General features: G+C 45.8%; 1 protein-coding gene across 7 annotated transcripts in view; it reads right to left on the bottom strand.

The window, feature by feature from the left end:
* COL26A1 (collagen type XXVI alpha 1 chain) overlaps positions 1 to 14,268 on the bottom strand; it is a 166,796-nt gene that overhangs the window by 70,313 nt on the left and 82,215 nt on the right. The gene's annotated exons all lie outside the window — the stretch shown is intronic.

The raw sequence follows: 14,268 nt of genomic DNA, 5'->3' as shown, positions 1-14,268 counted from the left end.
TAAGACAGTGAGTCAGGCAGCAAATCAATCCAATTGCCAAATCTCCAGAGGGAAAGAAACAACAGAGGAAGCAGGCCAAAGAGATTGCTGATAATGGATATTTAGTCTTTATGTGGGACAAATGCTTTGCTACTTCCTCACACTCCTTTTGCTCCGTTACACTGGGGGCACTCAGTGAGCTGTGGTTTAAATGCCTAAATATAGCCATTTGGATTACACTGCCTGGAATTTTTGTATGGGAAGAATTCCTGACTTCCACTTCCCAAGAGCGTCCACAAATGACGCACAGGACACTGCACCAAGGCTGGGGTCTGTGGCTTTCCAGGGTGGGACAAGTGACACTGTGGGGTGAATAAACCCAGCAGCTGGGTCAGGTGACTGTGCTCCTTGAGCTCTTCTGTCCTGCAGCCCCTTGGACACAAGGACACCTTGATGACCACACCTGCAGGTCCCCTGTTAGCACAGAGCCATTCCACACACATCAGAATCCAGCAACTTCTGACAGAGTGACACTGAGGACGATTACAGCTGAGACCATGGGAGCTGCTTGTTGAACGAGCCACTGAAATAATTTGGTTGTGGAAACAGGGTTGCTCTTGTTTGTGGAAAAGGACCCAGACAATGGGGTTGATGTCCTGGACAAACAGAACATGCCCAACACGCTGGGGCCTTTGGAACCATCCCTGGCAGTTTGAATTTCACCAGCATGGCAGGACATGAGGGCACATCCTGCCACCCTGTTCCCTCAGACAGACCTCCTTCCCCTGAAGCACCACTATCTGCAAGACAGTCCTTGCCTACACTGCAAGTGTGGGATTTACCTGCCCTAATCTAGGCACCTGAAAGTGAGACACTGCAGCCCAAGGTGGTCACCCTGGCCTCGCTTCATGCTCAGAGGCAAAGAGTGGGTGACTCACATCCCTCAGTGACCAACCTCCAAGACAGCTCATCCAGACTGGTGGAACCTGTTTCTGTCCTGTCTGTGTGGGGAGCTTTCAGCTTTCCACCCAAGTTGCTCACAGCCACATCAACTTTTCCTTTTTATGTTCTTTGCTGCAAACTTTTATTCATGCCTCCAGCATACAGAAGATTTTCAGCTCCTAAAACAAGCAGGCAGCCGGGGTTTCCAGGGCAGCATTAATGAAAAACCAGCGCTGAAGAGTTTGAGACTTGCTGGGCACTGAATGGCCAATAAACACAGTTGTATTTCCTTGCCAGCATTATTTTTCCTGCTTGGTTATGTTTAAGCTGAGGGACTAAGGAGAAGCTTCTCCACATGCCTGCATGTGGAGGTTTTATTTCCTTTTCATGTGGGAATGGGGCTCATGTTTGATTTGCACTGACCCTTCTTCCCACACAATGCCAGATCTCTATCGCCTTGGCCGCGGGCCACACGCTGTGGTTTGAAACCTGGTCCCCCAGGTAATTATCTGAGGAACATGTACATAGAAATTGATGGTACAAACTCACAGCTGTCAGCCTGGGCTCCGAGTTTGGCTGAGCCAGAAAGGGATTCAAGGAAAACAATCAGCTTCTAAATATAAATTAAGGGTTGGGGATTTTTTTCTTCTACCTTATGGATTTTTAAGAGGCAGAAGTGAGGGAAAGGTGGAAAGTGGTTCTTCTTGATGGGACAAACCTTAGGTCCCTCAAGATGTCTTAGAATTTTGATCAAATTACTTTGTGCCTTCAGCTGTTCTCCTGCAGGACTGGGCACTCTGTCAAGGGGAAATTGCACAGAGACTGAAGCACACGCTCACTGGCACAAGAGATCAAGTCATCTGCTAAAAGTATTTGGGCTTCTTTGAGAAAGTTAAAACGTTTTACACCACTTATTTTGTTAAAGCACTACAGCAAAAAGAATCTGCTAAACGCAAAGTGCAAAGTTAATAGGTGGGATATCCGCTGCTTCCCTGCCTTATTTCTCAGTTGGGCCTGCACTACATAAAACCCCGGGGCTTTCTCTTGCCTTACTTGGGTTGACTTCAATCAGTCCTTAAAATCCTTTTTCCAGTTTCCCAGCTTCTTTTATACTTTCTTCTCTGTCTTCTCTGGGTACTTTCTTCTACATTGGTAGAGAGTTACCCAGCTGGGAGGTCGAGTTTTTGGGCATGACCAAGGTAGTGCGAAACATTTAAAAATGAAAGGTTTTACAATGTGTCTCTCACAAACATAGCATCCAAAGGAAAAAATCGTGCTAATTATTGACTTATTGACTTATCAAGGCAATTCTGAAGTGTCTGATTATGTGAGCCACAGTATCTTGAGAGCACTTAGAGAGTGTTCTGGTGAGTGACTGGTGAACATGTTCAAGAATTTCTGGAGGCCACTGTGATCCTGAGTCTGAGCAGAGGGGCAGGATGATGCTTATCTTTAAAAATGGAGAACAGAAGCCAGCCATTTTTACATAAATACCCAGGAAATAATGAAGTAGTCAATAATCAGACTATTTATAAGCACCTGGAAGATAATAATCAAATCACTTTACAGTCAACATACATCTGTCCAGAACAAATCATGTCAAACTAATCTAATTTCCTTCTCTGATGAAATACTAGGCCTCCTGAGGAAAGAGGCAAAATAGTAGTTTGCACATATCTTGATTTTGGTATGGGTTTATTCTTATTTTTTAGTGACTTTCTCCTGGTGAACTCGGAATACAAAAATGGTTCTGGAGCAGAACAGGGAGTTCTGGATGCCACAGGCTTGTGTGTCCCCTTACTCCTTGCTGCAGGCTGGAGAAGCACAGGCAGGAATCTCACCAGCCTGCACATCCCAAAGGAAATCCCATCAATGCAGAACTTCCTAACAGCTCCCAGCCTCTCTCTGGAATGCGTTTAATTTAAAAGAGAAAAAAAGAGAGAAGGAGGTGGGAGCAGGAGGAGAAGAAAGGAAGAAAGATTCCAGACCTAAGATTTATAGAGAGCCAGGTTAGTGGGAAGGGGGAATTAATAACTAAGGGTCGCGGGGTTTTGTGTGTGGATGATGATAACTGGAAATTCACAAGATATAACTGGTAACGGGGGATGAACACCAAGCAACCAAACCCATCTGTGTGGCTGGAGCCAAAACTGATGCTTGCTGCTATGCCAGTGCATGCATACTCCTTTTCCCTGTTTCTTTTTCCAGAAAGAGATGATTTTTGAGCTTGTTTGGGGGTTGGGGCTGTAATTGGTTCTTCCAATATTTTCCAATGGCCAGTCCGGGAAGAAGGAGGGACTCCTCCTAATTCTACATGAATTGTTAATTGTTTAGGTGATCAAAACTGAAGCAACAGCAGGAGCTTCCAATAACATAATGATATACACTAATACCAACAAAGAAGAAAATCAATCCATATCACTTTTATTTCCATATTCCCAAATCTTCATCTCAAGCAGGAACAAGAGCCAGGGTGAACCTCCCGCTCCTGTTAGTGCAGTAGTTTGGGCTAAATGAACACAGAGCTGAAATGAAGCCTTACTGTCACTCACAGAGTGATGCCTCCCATGGCTGCAGCTCCCAGCCCTGACCAGAGCTGGTCCATCTCCTGCAGGGTCAGAGCTCTCCAGTCTGGAGCTCAGCCTGCAGGCACTCACTTCTGTTCTCTCACCACCCCCTATTCCCACCACAGAGCCAACACCTTCTAAAACAATCTAAAACACCAGAGGATAGCAAGTCCAGGGATTTAAGGGTTTTAATCCAACGTTGTAGCCAGGCTAAAGCCTCCACTGCAACTCAGGGGGTGAACTCTCAGACCTCTATAAATTCCTCATGAGGAATGCAAGGGCTTTACAGTCACTGATTGACTATAAATCAATTAGATGATCTAATTTCTGCCACACATGTGGAGTTCCATGAAGTTACAAATGAAAAGGTGCAGGAATGATTTCTCATTCTTAGAGAACAGAAGACATGGATAAATCAGCCTTTTCAGAGTTTCTGCTCTGCATGAACTGAGCAAACGAGGCAAGAGTTTCATTTTTCATAGCATGAAACAAACTCAATTCAACCATTTCACAGGTGTCACCCGCCCTGAAGAACATTCCACCTACCAGGACAGACCTGACACCAAGGAAGATTTATTCCTCTCCTCTTTCTTCCCTGCTTTCTGGAGAAAAGCATTCCAGCCCAAGCCAGCCACGGTGAGGAGACGTTCAGGCTCTTTAATCAGGAAAACACCAGACTGCTTTTAAACTCTGCTATGGGGGAGTCTCGTGTTTGAATGTGACAAGGACTGTGAATTCCTGCTGAATCTGGGAATTCTAACTCTGCAGTGCTCTTTAATGATATCCCATTCAAGGTACAATAGCATCCTGTATCTCGGAGTCAAACACTGGAAAACCCACATTAAGAGCATGTCCAGCACAAATCATAGGCATGATAAAGACAGCAGAGATGTGCCTGTGCTTTTTTCTTTAAGAGAGAGAGAAACCAAATTACAAAGAATTAAAAGAAAGACAGACTGGTTTTATGGCTTGGCCTGTTGGAAGTCAGAAAGGAATCAGATTAAGACCAAATTGCTTAATTTAATATGTATCAGCCCTAGTATCTGAACAACCTCTAAATATTATCCTCCCAATTCCCTGTGGAACAGGAATATGTAATCCCCATTTTACATAGAGGGAAACAAAATGCCTTGGACCAAGATCCCAGAGTTTGTGGCAGAAAATTGCTCTTCCACACAGCAGGCAGCGAAGCTGTGTCACCGTTTGTCACGAATGTTGCACTGTAACATCATCCCAAAGACATCGCCCTTCACCAAATTTTTCACAGGTTCACAAAAGGGTTGGAGCAAGCTATAGAAAAATCTGCTGAGGGCTAAAAAGAGGAATAAAATCAGCTCCTAGCTAAGGACATGCCTAAGCCACAGCTTGCTGGATTCAGGCCTGCAGAGTAGTCAGAAGCATTACAACACACTTGCCTTTTTACTCACACTTTTCCACAACCATCAGGGACAAGACCAAGGGCTAGATGGATGTTTGATCTGATCCAACGTGACCAATATGATCCCTGTGCCTTCACTGTCCATCTGCTTTCCTTAGCTTCAAAGATAAGGGTAATTGATAAGGAATTTCTGTTCTTTATCTCAAACTTTTGATGAACAGAAATCTTTGACGTGGCTCTTGTTTAACCCACCTAGGATTCTCCTATGGGAATCAGAGCCTGGAAGTTGACAGCACAAAGAGAAAGCAGAGAGGGATATGATGCGTCCTTATCTCATCAAAAAGCAACAGTTGCATCTCACCAGTGACCTCTTGGACCCTCACAAAAGAGTTGCTAAAATATGCAGCTTTTGAGGAGGCAGCTGCTAAGGATTTTGCAGCAAGCAAATCCCATTTTAATTCTATCATGATTTTCCTGCTCTTTGGGATAAAGAAGACAGACAGAGGGATCAAGGCAAGAGTACCTGGAAAGTGTCTGCTCTAGCAGGACTAAGCCTCTGCTGCTTTTTCTAGCCCATAATGCTGGGGGCTGAGTGCCAAGTGGCACTGTGTCAAATCCTCATTGTAGGCACCTGGTGGAAGTTCCACAAGCAGCTGCTCCAGGAGGATGGGCTTGAAGACCATAAGGGACTGGGACTGTGGCCAAGCCTTAACATCGCAGTGCTCCTTTGATCTGTTTAGACAGTGCATTCTAGACAGCAGATGATGCTGGAACAGACCTCTCTGCCTATGCACAAAGTGACTCAATCTCAGAATTTATACACACATCCTGCAGGGATTCAGTTGAGGGGGAGACACCCAGAGTTTAGCATCCAGCAAAAAAAACTTGCTGTGAGACTGAGGGATGGACTTTCTCAGGAAGGAAATGTGGAAACACTGCAGACACAAGTTACTGAAGGAAGAACAGGCAGAGGCTGCACTCAGTGAACAAGGACAGTTCCTGCTGAGCAAAGGGAGGACAGCTGCAGGGAGAAGGGTCAGACCAAGCCCTGTCTGAGCAGCGTAGGTCAGACACTGCTGCTGGAATCTTTTAGCTGCTGCACGGAGTCAGGCTCAGGCACCGTAATGCTGAGTAGTGCTGTGTAAGGAAGCTGCAGCTCAGCTGAATAAAACAGTTTCTGGATGGCCAAAAGTGCACACAAATAAACACACATTTGCTGCAAGAACTCCTAATACAGCAGGGATACATCACCGACTGCAGGATGGACCAACACATGTTGCCTCACCTAATACATAAAGATGGTTTTTAATACGAGTTTGAGCACATGTAGCACTTAAAGGAAGACACCACTAGCAAACCTCTGATAGTTTCTGGGCTACAACACAGCACTATTGTGGAGCCTCGCTGCTTCCCAGATTGCCTCAGGAAAGGAAACTGAAGCAGCAACAGTGGCATCTCAGCAATCCCAACGAGAGACAGCCAAGGAGTTTGCTGACTGCAGTTGCAATTACAATTATTTTGGATGCTGGTGGCATCCTCCATTTAGAACATGCCACGAGGGGAAGTGAAGCAGAAGGATCTGACGCAGGTAGCTCACGCTCGCTGCTCTCACCTCCCAGGTCTGTTTTCCCTGCTCCAGCTCCGTTCTCAGCAGGCAGTAGCAGCATCCAGCTCATTAGTCATTAGTGACACATTGATTGATGAGCTTCACTGAATGGTACCTCAGGACACACTGCAGAGCATGGCAGCAATTCCTCTGTACAAAGCCAGCGCTGGAAATAAATGCTCAGCTCCTCCCATGCCAGCACTGTAATCACATTGTACAGCAGCAGCCTGCCCAAAGCAGCACACAAACACTGGCAAACATCTCTGTGACCTGGCTAAAAACAGTCTCTATATGATTTAGAAAATTATCTGGGCAAATGCAGACGAAGGTCGCTACTGGAAGGTTCCTTGTTCAATTACTGAAGTTACAGGTAGCAACACTGGAGCCAAGCCAAGCACAAGCTCTGGCTGCCACAGAGAACAAGGCTTTCAAAGACATCAGTAGCTTTAACAACTTCTGGATGACCCTATGAGTTATTAGGCTAAACCATTCTCTTTCCTAAACCAGTAAGAAAAAGAAATGCAGCCCAGCAAGGAAGGCTTGAAAGTTTGTTTGAGGGAAAACATGTTAGAGTTTGCTGCAGGTAAGGGATTATTAGTCTTTCTGGGAGGCCTTGTGGGATTTCCAGACAATTTTTCCTGTAGCAGCAAGAAATGATCCAGTTTCAGTAGGAAAGGCTACAGTGAAGATTGATCCTGCATGTATTTAGTCTTCAAAGGCTCCGTAATTTCAGCCACTTGGCTAGGCTTCCCTGCTCGTGTTGTTTATCTTCAGTGATTCTTTGGAGATGCATTCAAAACAAAAAAATCAGAACCAGAGAGGGTGGGTCCAGCACAAATGTCTCAGAAAGGCTTCTTGTCCTTCTTGAACAAGCTGTAAATTTACTCTTCCTTCAGTATCACATTAGGGAAGAACTCTTTTTTGACAGGACCCTGGTTTAGGGCTTGGCTTCTGGGGCCTGCAGGGCTCAGCAGATCAGCCAGGGACTCCCTGCCTTCAAGAAACTGAGATTTTTTTTCCTTCCTTTCTTTTTCCCCTCCCTGTTTCTTTATGCTCCCACCCGCTGTTAGTGGTTTCCAGGGAAGCAGCAATCAAATCAAGGACAGCATGTAGTGTCCTTGATAAATGACAGAGCTGGTGAGCAGCTTGAGTCAACGGGGCTTGGAAGATGAAATTTAATCCAACACTGTCTCAAATTATTGAATAAACGAGGCAGCCTGGGAAACAAGCACTGTGGATGGGCTTAGCTCATAAAGAACATTTTTTTCCTCAGTGCCCAGGAGTCAAAACTCTTACAGCTGCTTTGAAAATCCTGGCTGGTCTCTGAAATGTTCTGGACTCACCCACAGGACATGCCAGCCCCCAGAAGTGGTTGCTGACATCATATAAAATTAAAAGTATAAACCATGTTCCCAGCAGCATTGAAAGATCATTAGTTAGACATCAGCTCATTTCTTTGAGATATTAATAGCTGTATTTCTTTGGAAAGCTCCAGATTCAGAAATTTGTACAGAAGACACATTTTTTTCATGAAAGCCAGCATGCAAATTTATCCTGGTTTTGAATTAGCATTGCAAGACAGACTAATTTGGAGTTTTGGGGAGTTTTAACATGACAATCAAATGAACAAGGATTCCCATGCCACATTCACTGTTACGATCCATTTGACAGACACACTCAAACACCCTTTAATACTCCAGAGCTGGAGCTCAGCAACTATCTCAGGAGGCCTCTCTTTGCAGGAGGATCTGCTCCCATCCCTGGATCCACAGCCCCATCCCACTTCTCCAGCTGAGAGCTGGCTCTGTGGGGCACCCGTGTCCCACACCTGCAGCCCATTCCCAGATGGAAAAGCTTCTCCTTGGGCCTCCTACTGTGATGTCCATGCCTGAGCTGATAGTTTCACTCTTCCTCTCATCTTAGGTAGCTCTTCCCTGAGTTTAGAGGGAACTCTCCTGCATCCCAACAGTGAGATAAAGACAAAGGAAAAGAAGTGTCCCAAGCTTTTATCTTCTCCCACTGCCTCTCACCAAGGTAGATCACCAGTGGCCTGGGGCTATAACACAGGGTGAGGACACAGAGCAAAAAAACAAAACCATAAGAAATAAAGAAACAAAACACTGAGAATAATACAAAAAAAAAAAAAAATTTACAAAGAGCATCTTGCATTTGTTGATCTTTCCTAAGGTTCATTGACTTCAGAGTTTCCTGCATGTAGGCTGAAAATAACACAATTTTTGTAATTTATCTTAGTCACTCAGCATAGAGCCTCTGTTCTCAGCTTGTACTTCAAATCTGTTCAGCAATGGATACCACATGAGTCAACTGTGTGGAGTAGCAGGCACTTCCCTGGAGAGCCTGAGTGTGTGTTTTGGGCTAAGAGTCACCAGGATATTTAAATAACTTGGTAAGTATGCACAAACATCAGTAATTCTAGTGTAGCCATAAAAACTGCACAGTATGGAAACATACAGAAAATGAAAATTGGCACTTCAGACAGCCATAAAACTTCGAACTAGCCACGAGTTTGACCAAAGATATCTCTAAAAAAACCCATTAGCTTGTTGGAATAAACTTTGCTACTAACCACAGGGAAATGTTACAGCCCAAATCTTACCCCGTGGTTTTTATTATAATGCTGAGTTAGACCAGGTATAACCTTCCCTAAATTACTGAAGAACTGCTCACCAAGTGCTACTATACTGGTTTCCTATAATTCTCTTTCTCAGTTTTATTTTCTTCCCCTCTCTTTTCACATAACGTGTCCTGGCTATGCAGCCTGTACTGCCAATGGATCACCAAGTTCCCTTTGTACAGATCATTTCTCTGCACTGACTGACACTTAAAATAGCACATTTTAGAGAACCATCAAAGCTATTACTTCAGAGTTGCAACTCTAAAATTCAGCTGCTTCTATATTCAACCCCAGCTGCTGGAGCACATCCTTTTCTTCACAAGCCAAATTAAAACCCCAACAAGAGCAATTTTAATGCTGGTCAGATGGGTTGAAGCCTTGTTGAAAAGATGTTCCTCTTGCTGTGTTGCCACAACGTCTTTGAAAACAAGACTGCAGATGGAAAACATCTTTGCAGGGTTTAGGCTCAAAGCATCATCTCTCAGTAAAGCCCAACCCAAACCTACCCCTCTACAGCTCTGACCATCACCTACATCTAAGACGGAGGCAGCCATGGCCCTTTTATAGAAATTTCGAATTCTGACTCCATCCTGCCCCATTTTGTTTCTCCAGGCTGGGAACAGGAGGTCACACACTAAAGGAACTTGTGACTGGTGGCAACTTAGAAGCTTTATAAATTCAGGGTTACACTCAGCAGTTGAAAGTGCCAGCCCAAAGACCCTTCTCAAAAATTCCTTTGCTAAATTGAACCATGGGGGAAGTTTGGGATGGGCAGCATTTCGTCTCATGAGAGCGTCTGGCTAAGACCAACATCAAAGCTAACCATTTTGCCAAAAGCACTGGGAAGACTAACTCACTGAAAAAATAAAGATTAAATCTCAGATTTAATCTTGAGGTGAGAAATGAAACCTCTGCACGGCACCAGTCAGTGATCCAGACTCGTGAGGAAAAGCTGTCTCCACTCCAGCCCATTTCCCCTGGTGTGGCTGACAGGAACATTTCTCTGTTGTAGGGCTGGGAATGGTGCATGTGCCAGGCAGGAACCCAGGCTCTGCTGTGCCTTCAGACCCCCAACCCTCACCCAAATCCCAGAGAAGCCAGTGCTGGTCAATGCAGGATTGCCAGGGAGGGCTTCCATGCCTCCCTTCAGAGAGGGAGACAGTGGGAAAGGACCCTTCACCAATTCCCAAGAAGAGGAAAGTCCTTGAGCAGATTTCACTGGCTCCTCTCAAAGGTTACTTTCTACTGCTGGCTGCTGTAGGAAGAAGCTCCATAAGGAAAGCTCCACACCACATTTCTCCTGAACACCTTCATCCCTGCTCAGACACAGCAACAGGGCTACCCCAAAAGCAGGTTTTCTCCCCAGCTCCTATCTGACCTGCTCTGCCACCAGGGCTTACTGCGCCACCATTTGTGTAAATGCAGGACAGGAAGAACAATGCCAGCCTTTGCAGTAAAGCACTTCACATAAAATACTAGGTACAAATCAGGTATTTTTAGCATAATTCAGACCTGCTAACAAACACTGCACTTTTACTTTGATGGATGCGTGGTTGGGTGTGTGGTGCAGACATTCTTAAGGAAGCCACTTGTGAAGTCCACAAACCCATCTGCATCCAATTTGATGCTTACAGTTATCCAAGGCTAATTGTAATCATGGCATTCTTAACTTCAGTGGCTTTGCAGCTCCCCACATCTTTCAATCACGAATTGAAATTATGAAGTGGTCCCTGCTGTACTTATTTCATGACATCATTATCATGACTGCACAATGCAAATACCTGATGCTGGTGGAGCTTTGAAAAGAGACCTGGCAGCAGCAATGCTCCAACCAAAGTCATCTTTTGTTGCAGTTCACACTCTGAATGACAAATGCATGGAGCCGTGAAGGAGGTGCACGGCACACTCGATTCAATTAAAGGCAAAGAGCTCTGCAATAGCTTTTCAGTGCTGACAGCCTGGTGATAATGAAGCTTAATTATTCATTGCACTGTGAAAGGCAAAGCAGAACATCCAACCTGGAGGAGGGAAAGAATAATGTTTGTCTAATTTATCATGTTTCCAACTGACAAATAACTTCAGCTCATAAAAGTGAAAAGGAAGTGAAACTTTAATCCTCTCTCCTTTCCTGCTCAGTGGAACGTTTTTAAAGCATGTATTTGCATTCTGGACCACGGATCCCTGATCCTCCTAAAGGCTGCTCTGTATTAGTGGTTTCACACACTGCCCCAGTCCTATTCCAAGAGATTCCAGCCATCAGGCAAGAAGAAATGGGCATTTGGGAGGAAGGGAGACGCAGGAAATACTCTTGAAAGCAAGAGAGACTGAGATTTTATCCCACTTCATAATGTAGCAGAGAAAGGAATTAAACACACTGACCACATAATCAAGAGGAGTTTAAAAAACCCCACCTCTTAAGCAAGAGCTTTTGTATCACATAACCTTGGGACACAGCCGACATGTCTATGTTTGGTCTGGTCTCCCTGGGTTGCCTGTGATCAATGGACAGAGGAGTGAAATCACCTTCTGGATCTTTATCAGCTCCTGTTCTGAACAGACCCTGGAGGAATCCTTTCCTCCGGCTCTGATTAGAAGAGGAGCCTTGCTAGACAAGGCTCCGCTCTCAGGAATCCTGACGAGAGGGGCCAGGAATGCCCCTGCAGAGGCTGAAAGGCTGGGGCAGCCACCCTGCAGCTTCCACCAGGGCAAAAGTGTCACCCAAGCGTTTGATCTGCTGGGGTTTGATCCCACCCTCCAGTTTGAGGAGCCCAGAGGGGCAGCAAGGGGAGCTCAGAGGTGGCAATCACTGCCACCAGCAGTGGCAATGCCAGTGCTCACTCAGCACCAAGGTCCAGCATTTCTAGGGTTCAGCACGAGAGACTGCTCAGATTTGAGCTCCTTGAGCCTTCCACAAGGGCAACACTCCCCTGAAAACACAGATCCCTCCTGTTAACCTGCAGACAAGGATCATTCCTGCATCTCCTACAATGTCCTGCGCACTTCACATCGTGATTTCTACTGTTTGCAGTAGATTTTTAGGGTTTGAATTCCTGTAAATTAAACCACTGTTTCTCTCATTTTATCAGCTACCCTAAAAGGAAAGGGAGGAACCTAAACCTATGTGTAAACAATGGGATTGTCCCCAAACACACACACTGGAGTCAACTTGTGTTTCAAAGTTTGCAGGTAGCCATGATCTGTGTAGGATCTCAAGGATAACTGAATGAGTGTCTTCAAACCATGGCAGAGAAGCTGAACTCCCATACATCAGCTGCATTTTTTCACTTATGTATTTTTCTGCTGAATTATTGTGTCTGCCACTCACTGAACAGCTGGGTCCGACAGCTGGGATGCACAATTGGGAACTCCGTGTCTAAACAGAGCAGAGATTTTCCACAACAATGTGAGATGAGGGATCTCTCCCATCTTCATCATCACAGACCAGCAAATGTCACTGAGGATCTTTTAGGAGGCACGAGGCACAGTCTGAGACCAACCGCTGGCTTCAAAAGGTTGAACCATACAGTGGGTTTGTTCAATAAACCTCTTCAGAGAGTCAGAATTGATGACCTACAAACAAACAGTACAAGCCCATAGGCATAAAAAGCAGCTTAAAATCTCATGCAACCTCCAGCAATACCGGATTCCCCTGGCTGACCCATGCAGCGGTCTCACCTAGGAGAAAAAACAGTGCAAATTGCATGGAAAAAGGGCCACAGTCTGTGCTGCAGCCTTTAGCTCTGCCAGACAGTGGTCAGAGGAAATTAAAAGAGCTTAAATGAGTAACCAACCCCCAGGTTGCTCATGCCACTGTGGCCAGAATGGAAATTTTCATAAGCCTGCAGAGGGTGGGGAATGAGGATTCACAACGAACTGGAACAACACAAGGGAAGAGATGAAATTCAAGCCTGATCTCAATCGGGGTACGTACAGTCCAGAAAATGCCACTAGGACTTCCTCCAGAAATGAACAGCAATGAGGAAGAACTGCTAGGAGTGGAACATTATTAAATCATTTCTGGCAGCATTTTGCAAAGAATTACTTGAATGCTGGCACTTTTCTACCTCTGCTCACAATTCTGGTAGAGGTTTTTGGAGCCCATGGGCTCTGTCTGGACCTTATTGCTTCTGTCACCTGACATTTCCTCAGTCAGCAAGCCAGCTGGAAGGTGGGCAGATCCACCCACATTCTTAATCTGAAGTGACTGTACCTTACTGGTGATATATTTGCCTAATTTTCTGTCTCTGCAAGAGCAAGTCTTGTTAGAGGGATTTGTACAGTTCCTGCTGCTCTCGCTCTTTATCAATAGGACAGGTACTTCATGAACACTGGTAGCTGAACTAAGATCTAACCAACCTCCCTCCTGTGTTAACATTGATCTGACTTCTGAACTCTTCAAGGGTCTTTGAATATGAAAAAAAACCCCATTCAACCTCCATGTCTGGGAAGCCACATGTAGCCTTCCCTTTGTAGCATGACAGCAATGCAGGGCATCCACAGCCAGAGCTACAACTCAGGGTGGACTGAAAATACCTGCAGCAATGGAGATCACTCCCAACACCCCCAGGATCCAGACAGATGTGCTGCTTGTCCCACCTCCAGTCCAGGTGCCATGAGACACATATGAGACAAACGTGTTAGAGAGAAGAGGGACTGTCTAGACAAAAACATACTGAGGAAAAAGAGTAACAGGACTGAGACTACTACACCAGAAAACAGTGACCTTCCTGAACCTACAGGCCTATCCCAAACCCTTTCCCATGGCTGGAAGCAGCAGCTCAGCAACCACAACCCCCGTGAGAGCAAAAGGGAGGAGGTGCTCCAGGGTGCACAGGGGGAGATGACAGTCATCTCCCTCATGTCCACGGTGGGCTGGGCACATGTGTGGGTGGGTCCCAGGTCAACCCAATGACATCAACTTCTTCCCCAGCCCCTGCTGGCCCCGTTCCCTGCAGCTGGAGCTGGGAACTGGGGCTGGGAGCTGGGGCTGGCCAGCAGCTCTGTCCCAGCACACCCCGCTGCCAGTCCCACGGCCCCACCAGCCACTGCCACGGCATTTGGGACATGTTTGGGACACGCATGGCTGGGACACCACGAGTGGGCTGCACCTGGGCACCAGGCACATCCTGCTGGGGCAGCTCTCAGAGCAAGCTCTCCACTC

The sequence above is a fragment of the Corvus cornix genome, chromosome 19, assembly GCF_000738735.6.
Source record: "Corvus cornix cornix isolate S_Up_H32 chromosome 19, ASM73873v5, whole genome shotgun sequence".
In the NCBI taxonomy this organism is placed as follows: Eukaryota; Metazoa; Chordata; class Aves; order Passeriformes; family Corvidae; genus Corvus; species Corvus cornix.
Note: the sequence above shows the minus strand (reverse complement) of the source record. Positions and strands in the feature narration are given on the sequence as shown.